Source organism: Amblyomma americanum, chromosome 1 (assembly GCF_052857255.1).
Source record: "Amblyomma americanum isolate KBUSLIRL-KWMA chromosome 1, ASM5285725v1, whole genome shotgun sequence".
Classification (NCBI taxonomy): Eukaryota; Metazoa; Arthropoda; class Arachnida; order Ixodida; family Ixodidae; genus Amblyomma; species Amblyomma americanum.
The window spans coordinates 288,540,675-288,557,080 of record NC_135497.1 but is presented as its reverse complement, the minus strand read 5'-3'; the positions used below and the strand labels follow the sequence as shown (position 1 = coordinate 288,557,080).

The window sequence follows — 16,406 nt, the reverse complement described above, 5'->3', positions numbered from 1 at the left end:
GAGCAAGCGCTACCTGAAGAGCGATGTAAAACTGCATGTGAAGTAGCCGGTGACAGGCCTATCCCAACTGTGAAATTCAAAGAGGCAGAGAACGCAGACACGATGGCAGCAGCAATCTTGGTAGAATGCAGCGAGCTGGTGAGCTTTGTTGCTTTTGATGAAAACGACGATGCACACCCGATAGCGGCGGTAGCCTTCACAACCGGCGCCGTGCCGGATAAATTGGAATTTTGGTCCAATCTTGCGGACAAAGCTAAAAGGAAACATCTTTTTCGAGATGTAGGTGGCTAGAAATCATTCTGCCAATTTGGCGCACCGATCTGACATGGTGGATACTGGAATGTGCAGATTGGTGTCCTAACCTTGTGTGTGCGGATTGAATTAACCGCAATGTGTGCGCGTGTGCGCGTGTTTGTGGTCTGATTGAACAGCTGAGCATACATGTGCGCGCGTGTGTGTAATTTTGTTCCGGGAAACTGGCTGGACTTTTATGTCACACTGACAGCAAGTGACCGCGTGACATTCTTGGTTGGGAGGTGTGGAGTTCGCTGACCTTTCCGCGAACTCGTTGATATTGTGTCCGCAGGGAAGGCCGCTCCAGTGGGGTCGGAAGTCCCCAACAAAGTCGCCCGTCCCGTTCCTGCCTCCCCTTCGTGCGGCGGACGTCCTCGTTTACGCCGCGCCGTCACGGGGATGACCCGCCGGAAAAAAAGCCTAACCAGATACAGCTGTCGACATGTGTGCATCGTCAAGGGGTGACGAGACTTCGGCGATGCGGGAGAGATACAGCTGGGAGGGGACCGAGTGTTGGGTGACCAGGAAACGGATTATTCCCTTAACGACTGTGTTCTCTTTGTTGCTGTCAACAACCTGAGTCATCGCCTCGTCGGCACATGTTTCTAGCATCTGTGGTGCCGTGGGTGGCGTGGGGAACGGAAGTCGCATTTGTGTTGTTTGTGTTGTTATTTGAAACCTCCTTCCCAAATGTCTTAATCAGAACTTTTCCCCCAATCTCTGATCAGTGGGCGGACCTTATTTTTTTTTCCCTAACCACTGATTGGCGAGATGGGTCGTTTGTTATCTTATTGGTTGCTGTCCCCGCTAAAGACGGAGACAGAGCGTTTAAAACCAAGCGCTCTGGGTTGACCGGGGGCTGAATTCGTCTGATCCACGATTTAGTCATGTAAATAGTTTTCTCCTTGCTTTGTTTCTTCTCGTTTTTTTTGACTATGTTGTAAATAAATAGTTAACCTTCTCCTTTCCTTGAGTAATGTGAATGTTTGCGAGTAGAACCACCGGGTCATCAAGAAACCCCGATTTCATCATCAAGTAGTTTCCTCTCATCACCACCGGAAGGGGAAATTCAACTACCTGGATTACGAAATAACTGCACAACGGATCGTGGAATCAGTTTTTGTTTCGAAAACCAACATGCTAAAAGAAGAAAGATATTTGTGGCAAAATGCAATGAATGAAAATCTTGGAGGTCGTGGTGCCAAGCCCACTGTTTTGAAATGCTATTAAAACTGTGTTCATTAGTTGTAAAAAGAAAGCATCGCATTTGCAACACGAAGAGTGGCCAGTTCACAAAAACAAAGGAATTACTGCTAGGCATAGCGCATTCCCAGAAAACCTTCTATGATGCGGCATATGCAGTTGAGTTCATAGCTCTTTAAGGGGTTAATATCAGGTAAAATACCTCACAGATAATTCAATTTAGTCAGCTGCATTTTGCCTATTTTTCTAATAATTTCTGCATGCCATGCAACCTGATCATGTTATGCCAGGTGACCATAAATGGAATCACGTTTCTTGCAGAACTATCTGTTAAGTCTAAAAATATGAGGTGGCAATCAATAGATGATCAAGCAGCATTTTTTGATAACTCTGTGCATCATGTACAAAGAAAACTGTTCTACTGAAGCTATCCCACGCCACACTGCTTTCAAAACAACCGTGATAGTCTGCCTGCCATTGAGAAGTGTAGACAGCATTCACATCATTGCCATGACCACATTACGAAAGTGAACCAGCGGGCAATTGTATATGCATACTTTCATAGCAAGATATGTTTCAGTTATATGAAATCAGAACTAAAAACAAGCAGGATATCCAAGTTTTGTGATTCACCTGCAAAGCAGGCAGGAGGAACCAATTTGGTACGTCTCTGAAGAATGGTTCGCACATGTAACAGCAGCAGTTTGGCACCAGCTGTAAGGCCCATTGCCACCATGCATTTGACCACCTGTCTAATCACTAAGTACTTGCCTGTGTCCTCGATGTGTATTGTGAAAGCATACAAGAGCTCTCTATGATGGCTCGTCACTTAACAGTTATAAATGACAGACACAAGTAGGAAGAGAAATGACTGCGCCATCTCCTTCACAAGGCAGGGCAGGAAAAACACTGATGACATGATCATGATTTCTGAAATGAGAAAAACCCCGACTTGCATTTTCAGAACAGTGCCATAATGAGCAATGACAATATAATATTGAAAACTTCAATTCTATACTTATTTCAAATTGCTATGCAACAAACACAAAAAGGGTTAATTGACTAAGACGGATGTAGCTAAGTCCTAAAGTGCTTGAAGAGCTTGCCTTGATCTGTTGCCAAATAAGTTGCTAATAAATGCAAATACATCATTTTGGCACTATTTGGCACTATGCACTGTGCTTTGGCCTTTCAGTTTATTTTTGTTTCCTTTTTGTTCAAGCTATGAAGAGGATCCGAGTGTCTCTTCAACAGTTCGAATCATTTCTTCAAGGTGCCGTTTTTTCCTAGCAACTTCCAGCGTTTTTTTTTCTGAAATGCTTGAGAACTCGCTTTCAAGCTTCTCACCTAGTTAGATGTTCGTTATCAGACAGAATTCCATGTGAACCTGAAAAAACGAACAGAGGGAAACATCATGCGTGTATGTTTTGTTTTTTTGAACGCTGATGTAGCACACAAAGCAAATGAACAAGGTTTGAAGGCAAGCCTCAGCGTGCTAGCCATTAATAAGAGTTGAAAGGAAGCTTCAGGGTGCAAACTAATGCTTTCACAAAAAGAGTTCTCTTCGCGGTTAGTTCAAAATGCCACGCTAATGCCACAAGTCAGCATATTCGCAAGTAATTAAAAAACACATGCAAAGCAGCTTTAACGCCCACTAAGCAAGCAGCGCTGAGGAGGTAGCGAGCTCTTTTGTTCAGCTGCGGGCCTTTTTAAGATGAAGCAGCATGCGCACTAGCATGAACCTCATAATAGTACTCAGGCTTTACTATATTAAATCATTGCCTTTCGCTTTCAATACAACAAAGCGTTGCTTTTCGCCGTAAACCATGTCATTATACTGCTAACTTGACAGCTAGGTGGCACTATTCCCCTTCCAAAAAAGATGCCCTGCCACTACTTTGATGCTTACAAAGTACAGTGGTGCGTAAGGGATGTTAACTGTGAATCTTTCGAGACTGTCGCGCAACTCCGACACTGAGAGTTTAGCTCTGATATTGTGCATGTTATACACATTAAGCCATACTATACGTGGTTGAGTCGTCATGTACTTCTGTTGTGACTCTTTGCTCCTTTTTCTACCTCTCTTTCCTTTCTCTTTGACCCTTAACTTGATTGTGAAGTCGTTGGCATTACAGCAATGCTTTTCATTTTTCGATGGGGGAATAACACCACGTAGCATTGCCACGTGGTGCAGAGATAAATTGGAAGATGATGTTGTGCTTGCTCTATAACATATCCTCTTGCTTGGCTGCTTGTAATCAAACTACCTAACAAATACGTGAAAATGTCGTTCACGAAGGCAGCCTAGTTTCAATAGTATCGCGTCAACTTTTGTCTTTGATCTCTAAGCAACTTCAGGTGCCATAGCAAGCTTTGATGTTGCGCATTACTTGGGACTACCGCGCAGTAGCAACATGGGAGAGACGAGAAAAATTATCTGAGTTTTAACTATTGCTGAACCTGGTTATAGAGCGAAAGCTGTGGTGTATCGAGCAAGTAGATGTGGCTTGGCGTCTGTAACGCTGAGTGCGTTCCGCACACTGGATGGGCAGCATGCCCACCCTGCCAGCTGGGCAGGTGGCAGTTATGTTAGTGGTTGATCGTGAAAGGTTGGTCACCTAATGAATTCTGCGGCCTATTCTACCGCCCTCTATTGGCCAATTGAAAACTTAAGTGGTGCGACACCATGGTGGACCACATATGGTAAGGCCTATAGCCACACTTGCCCTCTGGCTCACTAGAAGATTAACCGGCAGCCACATGGCGAAATCGGCTTTATCTAGCGTAGAGAAGCTTTCACTTGAAAAGGGTGTAAACACTTCACCGCCTGTGTTTGCGTCCTTTTCACGTCTCGTCCATGCTACAACTGCGTTCTAGTCCCAAGTGTACAGAACCAACTAGCCAGCCACTATGCTTTATGCACAATGCAGTTCTGCAACACCATTATTTTTTTGTATAGGAGAGCCAAGTTATTCCCAGCTAATACACCTGGTTTACTATAATTTTCACATTACATTCCATATACTGCAAAATACATCATTGACTTATGACAGCAACTGCGACACACTAAGTATAATAGACAAGAATTGCAGTAAACGAAACAAAATACATATCTTTATTTCTTGTTCTAAAGAATTATGGCAATGCGAACAAAGAATAGTTCAGCATGTCTCATCACATTCTCTTTAAAAACCTATCAAAGCAAGATGTGCAATGCAAGACACAAAGCAGCTTTTCACTATTAAATGGATCAGCCACAAAACAATCTCAGGCACCCTGCGGCTATATATGGCCCTAATAGCACATAGCTGGCATATCTCATCACCTATGTTCAAATTTGGAGCACCGCAGCCATTTCACACTTGACTTGAGGATGCTAATATTCCTTAACCAGGAACAGATGTTGATGGTAAGCAATGTTATGTCTTTTTATTTTAAACATGCCTGGATGCTCCTGTTCCATTCAGCTTTTGTTCAAATGTTTGGAGGGGGCAAGTAGCTTTGTAATAACGGAGCAATTACTCATTAGCATCTACCCAAATGTAGTCATATGGCTACAAAGGAAAGCTATATAGCTTTCTCAGACACTTCGCAGTTGAAGAAAAATTCGTCCCGGTCTGGGGTTCGAACCTAGGACTACTGCGTATCAGGGGCAGTCGCTCAACCAACTGAGCTAACCAGGACGGCCAGCAGATCAGCAGGCAGGGAGATGGCTGATTGATAAACAACTCCACTCCTTCTTTGAGAGGTTGATCAATACGCTGTCGTACTACCATCTGACCTGCGGGCCACTGTGGTTTGCTCAGTTTTTACAGAAACTGCGCAGGATAGGTGGTGCCCCGAGGCTTGAACCTTGGACCAGGACGAATTTTTCTTCAACAACAAAGTTCTTGAGAAAGTTTTCGTTTATAGCCATATGGCTCCTTTTGGGTGGATGTTATTGATATTTACTCGTTATTATAATCTGTTTTTAGCTCAGGCCGGTGTCAGAAGGAAAATATTTCTTGCATGCTTATTTGTTAACTGCCTTTTTTTACATATTAAATGCGCCAGTTTTTTGTATTGTTCTGCTCCCTTTCACAGCCGCATGTTGTCTCTTTGTTCATTTTCATATTTAATCAACATGCCTAGCAAGACAGCACCCTTTATTGCTGCCTATAGTTCAGGTTAGCCATTTTGGTCACAGGAACCGAAGACACATAAGCACCATCTGCCGACCAGTAACTGCTGAAATAAAATTGGCAGCCCATGGGCATCATCTATGGGAAATTCTATCAAAGTAACTTGTAAACATAACTTTTCAGCTGTATCTTTGAGACAACATGCTAGGTTGGCAGGGGAACAAATAAGCCTTTAAGTGCTAAATGATAGCAATTGATCAGTATTTACCATCTCGCTCACGGCAAGGCCCGGGTATCTACCGACTATCACTATGATGGGTGGATCGCTATTAGCAATTCGCTTTCGGCAGTCTTGAAATGTCCTCGCCATGCAGTCGGAAATTAGAGTAAAATCTGGCTTTGAACTGGCGAGCTCTTTCATCATGGCCTCAATGTGGCTGGAAATAAAATCTTCGTCTTTGCCATCATCAAGGTTAAAAATATAAACAAATTAAGACCTAAAATACATCACAAGAGGTAAAATTCACATCCATTACTTAAACTGAATTGCCAATACATACAGCACAAGGCCGTGAAGCTATGTGAAAGGTAGGAAGAGTGTCGGGTACCGTTCTCCGCCTCTTTGGAGCATTACTTTCTCCAGATGCCAGCCTGAGTTTTCTCCTCTCAAACTTCGCTTTGAAACGACGACCTTCACATCGTGAGTCCGGAAAATTGCCTCATTTTCATATTGTCCAAGCATCATATCTTAGGTTTAATAGAAGAAGGCATGTGTGGGCAAACAGTATAGTTTTAGCACAAGTGTAAGTACATATTGTCACGGCTTGCTTGACGTAGAGGCCGGCGGCCAGCACAGGTAGTGATAGCATGAGCACAAGAACACAGGAACCGGCAGGTCCGCCAGCAGCAGCAGCGTCGTCGTCGGCACGCGGCAATCGCGCTTCTACTTTCTCTTCGCTAGACTACCTCCTCCTATAGGGAAGCATCGTCCCGATGCGAACCCGAGAGTAACAGAACACTCGGCGGAAAACCACACAGGGGCCCAGAAATCTTGCTGGCCGATGTAGAAGACAGTGGGAAATGCAGGCGATTATCGCGCGTAATACGCCTTTAGCCGGACAACGTGCACAATTTCAGGGCGGGGGGGAGGTGACGAGATGACGGTCGCATTCCTTCGGGCAGCACCTCGTAGTTCAGGTCACAGATGCAGCGAAGAACCGTATACGGGCATAAGTAGCGCTTCGTGAGTTTTTCGGAGACACCTCCACGGCGTACCGGCGTCCACACTCTCACCTTTTCCCCAGGGTAAAAATGGACGTCACGTCGACGCAAATTGTACCGACGAGCGTCTGTATGCTGTTGGTGCTGAGGGCGGAGTCGAGCGAGTTGCCGAGCTTCCTCCACGCGCTCGCAGACTAGACGGGCATCAGCGACAACGTCTACAGACAGCTCGTGTGAAAACATAGCATCAAGCATCGTTGTGACCTGTCTGCCATGCACCAGTTGGAAAGGGGACGTACCTGTCGTCTCCTGGACAGCGGTATTATACGCGAATGTAACGTAGGGCAGTACCTCGTCCCAACTGCGATGGGTGACGTCCACATACATGGCGATCATGTTAGCCATCGTCTTGTTCAGCCTCTCCATCAGACCATTGGTTTGCGGCTGGTACGCCGTAGTTCGGCAGTGGCTGGTGCAGCTGAGACGGAGGATCTCCTGTGTGAGTTGTGCCAGAAACGTGGCACCCCGGTCAATGATAAAAACGGCAGAGGCACCATGACGAAGCACAATACACCCAATAAAAAGCTGAGCTGCCTCAGCAGCCATCGCTGACGGAAGTGCTCGGGACTCGGCGTATCTGGTTAGGTAGTCGGTGGCTATGATAATGCACCTGTTACCCGACTTCGACGTTGGAAATGGGCCGAGAAATTCCATGCCGATTGTGTGGAACGGAGCATGCGGTGGCTCGAGCTGCTCGAGAAGTCCAGCTGGTCGTGTAGAAGGTCTTTTCCGCCTTTGGCACTAACGACAAGTTTTTACGTAGTAACGGACGTACTTAAGAAGTTGCGGCCAATAATACTTTTCTCGAGTACGTGCAAGTGTTCGGCTGTAGCCAAGGTGAACAGCTGTAGGATCATCGTGAAGAGCTTCGGCCACCTCGGCGCGCGTCTTCTGGCACAACAAGGAGCCATGACTTCGGGCTGCTGTCGATGTTCTTCTTGTACAATACGCCGTGCAGAATCCGGAACGTCGGCAGAATACGCAGGAAAACGCGGGGCACCACGTATTCGAGGCCTTCTAGGTGTGCCATCAGCTGACGAATCTGAGGATCATTGCGTTGCCGAGTAGCGATATCGGCCATGCCCAGTGCGCCCAATGAAGCCGTCGTCGTCGTCATTATCGCCCCCTGGCGCCGGATTCACGGGGGCTAGAGACAAACAGTAACCATCATTATGTTTGCGGCCTGATTTGTAGATGATGACGTCGTACTCCTGTAGCCGCAGGATCCACCGAGCAAGGCGGTCTGCAGGATCCTTGAGATTGGCGAGCCATCACAGCAATTGGTGGTCAGTAACGACGCCAAAAGGGCGACCGTACAGACAGGGCCGGAATTTGGTGATCGCCCAGATGACAGCGAGACACTTTTTTCAGTTGTCGAGTAATAGCCCTCCGACTTCGAAAAAGCTCGGCTGGCCTAGGCAATAACACGCTCGGCGCCGTCCTGGAATTGCACAAGCACTGCTCCTAGTCCTTGGTTGCTGGCGTCGGTGTGGAGTTCAGTGTCGGCGTCTTGATCGAAATGGCCTAGTACGGTAAGCGCTGCAAAGGCGTGCTTTAATTGGCGGAATGCTGATTGCTGCTCCTCGGTCCACTCAAAGGCGACGCTATCCTTCTTCAGGCTATAAAGTGGCGCTGCGATATAGGCGAAGTTGTGAACGAAACGTCTGAAGTACGCGCAGAGGCCGAGAAAGCTGCGGACTGTCTTCTTGTCGGATGGTGAAGGGAAGGACTCTACGGCAGCCGTTTTCTCTGGATCTGGCTTCACACCCATTTGGCTGACGACATGGCGTAGAAACTTCAACTCACTGTATGCGAAGCGGCCCTTCGAAGCCTTGAGCGTGAGTCCGGCGGTCAGAAAAGCGTGAAGGACCGCTTCAAGGCGCACAAGATGGTAAGCTAAAGTGCTTGAGAAGATGACAACGTCATCCAGATACACGAGACACGTCTGCCACTTCAGTCCGGCGAGCACAGTATCCATGACTCAGTGAAATGTCGCGTGCACTGTACACAGGCGAAACGGCATGACCTTAAACTCGTAGAGTCCATTGGGTGTTATAAATGCGATCTTCTCGCGGTCGCGCTCATCCACTTCAATCTGCCAGTATCCACTCTTCAAGTCGATGGACGAAAAATAGCGGGAATGGCGGAGACGGTCGAGAGTGTCGTCGATGCGAGGTAGTGGATACACGTCCTTCTTGGTCACCTTATTGAGTCGCCAGTAGTAGCCGCAAAATCGAAGGGTCCCGTCTTTTTTTCTTGACCAGTACTACAGGGGCTGCCCATGGAGTGTTGGATGGCTGGATGACGTCGTCGTTAATCATTTCGAGCACTTGCTCTTGTATGGTTTCCCTCTCCTTCAAGGAAACGCTGTACGGCGGTTGGAGAATCGGGGGTGTCACGGTATCGACAATAATTGTATGCTTGGCGACGGGTGTCTGGCGAACTCGGGATGTCGTCGCGAAACAGTTGTGGTACTGATGCAAAAGAGAGAGCAGTTCGCATGTGTGGGAAGGCTCAAGCTTGGGATCGATGTCCAGGGGCAACGTTGTAGGGTCATATGACCCGGGCGGGGCTTCCTCCTCAGGCAGCGCAACAGCTTCGCGAACGTCGCTAAGTTCATCCAGTTGGGCTATAACTACCCCTTTCGTCAGGTCCTGCGGCTCGTTCCTGAAGTTGGTCACAAAAATGTTGGCGCGCCCACTTTGAACTTTGGCGATCCTCCGCCCTACACCGATGCCCCGCGTAAGTAGCATTTGGACACTTCATTCGAGAACGCCTTCTCCACATGCGGTTGTATCGGCTTGGACCGGAAGAAAAACTATCGACAACGGTGGCAAGTGAACATGGTCGGCATCGACTTTCATCGCAGGGCGAGGGGCCCGAAGAGGTATTGGCGATGAACAACAATGTGCGCGGAGGGTCAACTTGTTCCTCCCTACGTCGATTACAGCGCCATACTCACGGAGAAAGTACATGCCAAGAATTACATCTTTGAAGCAATTCCCCAAGATCACGAATGTGACTGAATCTCAACGCGGGCAGTGCACTTGCCAACAGAGTTTACGAGGTGACCTCCCGTGGTGCAACTGGGGCCATCCCACTGCATGGTAACCTTGCGAAGACGCCGAGAGAAGTTCCCGCTGAAGATTGAGTAATCGGCACCGGTGTCGACAAGCGCAGTTACGTCATGACCGTCGATTAAAACGTGTACATTGCTAGAGGCCACCGAAGAGTCTTCGCTTCCAAGGGAGCCATCAGTCGAACGGGGACATTCCAACATAGGCAGAGGTTCTTTACTGCGTGCAACCCCGGCAACGCCAATCCAGGCGCCGCCGTACTTAGTTTCCCCGAAGTGGCGAAAGGCTCTCACGGCGAGATTCGCGAGAAGGGGGTGATGATCGGCGAGGGGGCGGCGACCGGGAGGTGCGAGATGGAGCTGAAACCTGCGATGGAGAGCGTCAAAGGTAGTCCTGTATCTCGCGGGGCTGTTCACCGTGGCGGGGGCGTAGATCAGCCCGGTTGAAACCTCGAAGGCCGACTTCGCGGTACTGAAAGTAGCGGTACATGTGGTCAGGCTCACCGCAGTGGAAACACAGCGGCCTCCGGTCTGAAATCCTCCAGATGTCGATTTTCCTGCGGCCCAGCGGTTCAAGGCGTGCATCAGACGGGGGCACGAATTCGTGGAGTCGAGAGCAGGAATCGGCAGCGGTCTGGTACTGGCGATCTACGAGAGGTGGACGACGGATGGCGGCGGCGTAGCTCAGAGATGATTGGTCGGCTGCAGCTACAATCGGTACGTCTTCGGACGCCAGCGCGTGTGGCTGTTCGTCCCGAACAGCAGCCGCGATGGAGACAGATGCAGGCTGTTCAGGAGCTGGGAACAGCCTTTTCAGCTCCTCTCGGACGATGTCGCGGATAATTTCGCGAACATCGGCGAGGCCAACCCCACTCAGGCCAGACGAAGTAAGACTTGAGACGACAGGAAGGGCGCTCAGTCGCTGAAAGTGACTGGTTCTTGTCGCCAATGCGTGCTCGATGTTGGTAGCTTCAGCGACGAATTCGGCCACTGCGGTAGGAGGATTGCGGATAAGGCCTCCAAAGGTGTCATTCCGGACACCCCTCATCAAGACCCGCACCTTCTTCTCTTCAGTAGCCCGATGGTCAGCGCGGCCACTCAGACGCAGTGCGTCTTCGACGAAACTTCTCACGCTCTTGGTGGGAGCCTGGATACGAGCCTGGAGCAGGTCTTCAGCAAGCTGTCGCCGGTGCTGGTTTGCGAATGTGCGTACCAGTTCGCTCTTGCACACCTCCCATGATGTTAGCCAAGCCTCGTGGTTCTCGAACCAGTATTTCGCTGTGGCATCTAAGGATAAGTACAGTTTCTGCAGACATTGGTCGGGTGTCCACCCATCATGTCGAAATACCCGATCATAGTGCTGGACCCGGTCTTCAACATCATCAAGTACATTGCCACGGAACGGGGCGACAGATCTTGGGGTGACAGGCACGTAGACGATCCTCGGCGCAATCGCGGGGTTGGTTTGTCTTAACTGGGACGGAACGGTGGTGTTGGTCCTAAATGTCCTCGATCTCTGGAGCAAGAGTTGGAATTCCGGCGCTTGGCCTTGCTAACATCAGATAGTGCGAGTCCCTGTTTCTCCCGACGGCTCCAGGAAAACCCGACGGCCAGGACTTTGTACCGGGCTTGAATTGCGAGGCGGGGTGCGTTGCATGGGATGCGTTACCCAGCACCTGCACCAAATGTCACGGCTTGCTTGACGTAGAGTCTTGTGATTGTTGTTTATTTTAGAAAGCAATTCACATCAGAGTGCACTAACTGTGGTAGGCATTTGTTGGATGCATCTTATCTTTACAAATAAGTGTGCCAATCAAGATCGATTGTGTTCCTATTTGTAAAAGCACAACATAAACAACCGATGGTTGCTTACATATCCTCTCCCAGTAGCGTCTGCCAAAACGGAGAATTTCGCCACAAGCGCCTTGGCCGCCTCTCCATAATGCTTCCCAGGGTAGCGAATGCAAAATGAAACAAAAAAATAACCCATAGTCACACACATGAAGCAGCAACAATTTTGCAAAATCAGAAAGTAGTGCTTTTAGTAAGATGCCACCTGTAATCACAAATTATTTACCATAGGCAACATCAGTGCATAGTTATTAACGTAATTCTACACTTTACTCATAGAAATTCAATATATATACCAAGTACAGTAGTGCAACCTTTATTACTGCTCGTAATAAAATGAATCACTCCAATTACAGACAGCTCTTCTGGAAAGCAACAATTTTCAGTGTATTTACCCCTCAATAACATAAAAACTTGCTGTTTTGAGAACAGACAGGGTGAAAATATACATAGCCCACTAAATATGTATGGCCATGAAATTTTGCTGCACTCGTATGAACAGCAATGGGAGCAAGATATTGACTCCCCTAACCAGGTATTTGCATTCCTGAACCCAGAGTGCCGGATACAGCTGACAAATCTATTGTGAAAGCTCAAATTCTGTAGTGAGCACCACATTTTTTGTGCCTTCACGCTGTACAGTCCAAAGCATTTAGCTAAAGTGCCTTTCGTATTCTGCAATATACTGAATAAATACCTGTGCACAAAGCTCCTTAGCAGCTCCAACTAGTTTTATATGTTCAGCATTATCAGCTGTTTAGGTACAGATATATACTAGAGGATCATGAGGTAGGAACAGGTATAGTAGTGCCCACTCTATTGGTCATTTAAGGTTGGCTCCACAAGAAGCGTGCAAATAATGGCATAATACACTTCCATTTGCTGAAATTCTGTCCAAATTTTAACTCACTGCATGCAGCTATGCGGAAGCTGACCCTTAGAATAATTAAAATGACACTGAGAACATACTGAAGTTGGCCTGCATCAGTAGATTATTACATTCTAAAAAAAAGACAGTGCTTGCATTGAAAACAGCTATAAAAGGCCAAAAATAAAATATGTAAAGGTGTGGCCACCACTGCAGAGTTAAGTAAATTGTGTGGCATTGACATATTTCTTTGCTTCAGCACAAATGCCCATGGCCAGGCTATACCACCCTTCACCCCTAAGCACTGATTAATCGCTGAGTCTTTTGATGTGTAGGTGATATCAGTTTGGATCGAATGGTCAGAAAATTTGAAATGTAAATTTCCCAACAATACATCCATCTTTTGCTGCCAGAAAAACATCAGAATACCCAGAAAGAGCTGTAAAATCAATTTTTGCTAAAAACAAAAATTTGATATGGCTTTCCTCAGTGTCCCTTTGGGATTTTCTGAATATATATTTTTTCTTCTTCATTCGTTATAGTGTTAGACTTGCTTTATGGGTAGTGTTGATTAAGAAACGAAATGTACACAATAGCGAGGCACGACTACATCATTATGCTTCCTTGATAACATAAATCCCCCAGGCTTATAAAGCTATTGAGTTCCTTGCTCTACAGTAGTAGGCAAGACCTGCAAGTTCTCACACGGGGCAAAAGAAGAATTAGCTTATCCCTTACTCCTGCTTCTTTACCCTTGATAACAAGTTGCCTTTCACAGTGCCCTGTAAAACTATTTGAGCTATATTCACTCCATAAAGTTTAGTCTGGAGTGGACCATTTTCAGAGCACGAATCTAAATTCAGGCTTTGGGACAGCACATCATAACCAGTGCAAATTACAGCACATGCTGATGAGAATGAAATGACGGCTAGACTATCAACTGAAGTTTTAGTGAAAAATACATGACAAACTACCCACAGGAACCAAACAGAGCCTACAGCTATACTACCTCAAGTCATGGCCAAGTAAAGCCCTCTTTTAACTAGCAGAGCTCGACTCGCTTAGGCATGTGCTGCCCTGGAAGGAAATTTAGAGAGTCCATATTGAAAGACCAATTTCTTCTCTGCATCTTAATATCACATTAGAGTGACAGAGACAAAGTTCACAAGCAATATTCAGCAAAACACAAGCAGATGAAGCAAATACTCATTTTTTACACACAAGGTATGCTTACTGTATTGCACGTTCATGAACACATTCATCGGGGTGCACCATCTCTCAGACCACATGGTAGTGACATTCTACAAAAATGGCCCCTTCTGATCAAGGCTGGTGCTGGTCGGAATGCCCAATCCAGTGGCCTACCTCTGCACTTTCGCTCACAATCCAGGCACTGGTCCACACGCAATATATGCATGCTTATGTGACGTATTCATGCCTGTTTTGATAGCTTTGTTTGGCCGGCCATGTGTTTTTATAGCCTCCGTGGGGAACTATGCGCCCACTAACACCTTTTCAGTGCTCTTCGATATGTAGTGGTTAAAAGCGTTCTAAAGGGTTCTTTAAGAAAAGAAGACACAGGTGTGGCAATCTTTCCCGTCAGCTACTGCCCATTGGTGACATTTATTGTTGCCTACACTAGGCCCTCACATAGATGTAGACAGACACTACTGTCGACACTGGCAAACATTGTAATGAGATGCTATTACATGGCCAAGAGCTCAGAAGAGGTGGTCAAGGTCTCTACCTAAAATGCTTTTTAAATTAATTAAAGTCAGCTTCAAAAGAAAACATCTGAAAGAAGTCTGTCTGGTTGGGAAATTTAATTTTGCAGAAAGATGACTGACGCCAACCAAGTTAATTTTTGAAAAACCACGACGTTTCGAGGCCGGCTCAGTCCCTTCTTCATGGTGTAACTACGGGCGAGGCGCAGCTTGGCTTTTTAAGCCCTCGTGTTGAAGACTTCTGGGTCAGTGACCGCCAACCATGGATGTAAGAAGAAGGCAGTGTCCCCAGGGAGCGATTAACATCTTTCCGTGCCTGTTGGAAGCGCCAAGACCCGAGTAGAAGCCTCCTGAGTGGGTTAGCTTCGGTTTCTAGTACATAAGTGCCGTCAAAGTCAATTCGGTGGCCGCATGCCTCGCAGTGTTCGGCCACAGCGCTGCGCTGACAGTTCATTTGTCGGGCGTCCACTTTGTGTTGCCTCATTCTTTCTGCGAAGTTCTTCGTTTCCCCTACGTACGAGGCCGGGCAGACCGAGCAGGGGATATTGGATGCAACGCCTTGGGTCCTTTGTTTATGGTGATGGTCTTACGGGCAGTCAGTTTGTGCGTTGTTAGCAACCTTTATTTACCGAGAAGGCGAGCCAGCGTCTCGCACACGCCTTTCACGTATGGGATGCAAACTCATTTCCGCTTCTGACATGTGCTTGGGGAAGGAATAGAGCTGTTTTTGTTTTTGGCTTACGCGTCGGATGAATGAACTGGGGTACCCATTTTTTGGAGATCGGAGACTCCTCGGTTCTTCACGTTTCCTTGTTCTTCACGAGAAGAACATATGGTGTCGGTCTCTTCAATAGAGATATAATGGCAGATGCCTTGTGGGGATTGCGAGGGTTCGAGTTGAAATCAAGGTACCGTCCCGTGTGGGTTGGCTTTCTGTGTACCGAGAACCGCAAGCCTTTGTTGTGCTTTGTGAGTAGAACTTCGGAAAAAGGCAGACTGCCTTGCTGCTCACGTTCAACTGCAAATTGTATGGTCAGTTCAGTTGAATTTAGATGGGTTAGGGGGTTTTCTATTTCTGACGTTTTCACCACAAAAAAGCAGTCGTCTACATGTTCGAAGGAACAACTTTGGTTTGGGCATGAAGGTAGTAGGCGCCCGGCTTTCGACGGCTACCGTGGTTAAATTAGCCATTGTGACTGATATCGACACTCCCATGGCAGTTCCGGCTGTTGGTTGGTTGGTAACAACTTTATTTAAAATTCCTGCACAGCTTTCATCGACTATGAGTGGCGTTCTCTCGTGGAGGGTTTGGTCGTTTTGGAGTGAGCGGTGTGCAACGGACACAGCCAGAGGCACTGGAACGCGGGTGAATAACGACACCACGTTAAACGAGACCAGGCTTTCGTCTTCCTCAATCGTCAGGTCCGAGACAAATTGCAAGAAGTGACCCGAATGCTGTACATGCGTGGGTGTTCTGGCGGAAAGTGGCACTAGTACCATGTGAAGGTAGTCAGAAAGCCGTCGGAGAGCAGATAGGGTGACGTCCACAATTGGCCGCAATGGGATGTCAGGTTTATGAACTTTAGGTAGCCCGTAGAAGCTTGGGGTTGAGCAATTTCTGGAAATGAGGTGGAGGTAAGGCCTTTTGAAATCAGGGTGCCGCTTGAATATCTTCGCTAGAAACATGTTGAGGGTGGTTTGAGTGGTTGAAGTGAGATCCTTGGGAATCTTCTCATATGCCCCACTACTCAGCAAGGCCGAAGCTTTAGCCTCGTAGTCGCGACACCGACGCCATATGTTCTTCACATGAAGAAAAAAGAAACGAAAAGAAACGGGTAGTATTCGATCCCCCAAAAAATAGGTACCCCAGTTCATCTAACCGATGAGTCAGCCAAAAACAAAAAAAACAAAAACAGCTCTATTCCTTCCCCAAGCACACGTCAGAAGCGGAAATGCGTTTCCATCCCATACGTGAAAGGCGTGAATGA

General features: G+C 47.3%; 1 non-coding gene across 1 annotated transcript; it reads right to left on the bottom strand.

Moving 5' to 3' along the window:
- Positions 1–5,106: 5,106 nt before the first annotated feature.
- TRNAQ-CUG (transfer RNA glutamine (anticodon CUG)) lies at positions 5,107–5,180 on the bottom strand. Its single transcript has one exon. It is a non-coding gene; the product is annotated as a tRNA-Gln (tRNA).
- Between the last annotated feature and the right edge of the window lie 11,226 nt (positions 5,181–16,406).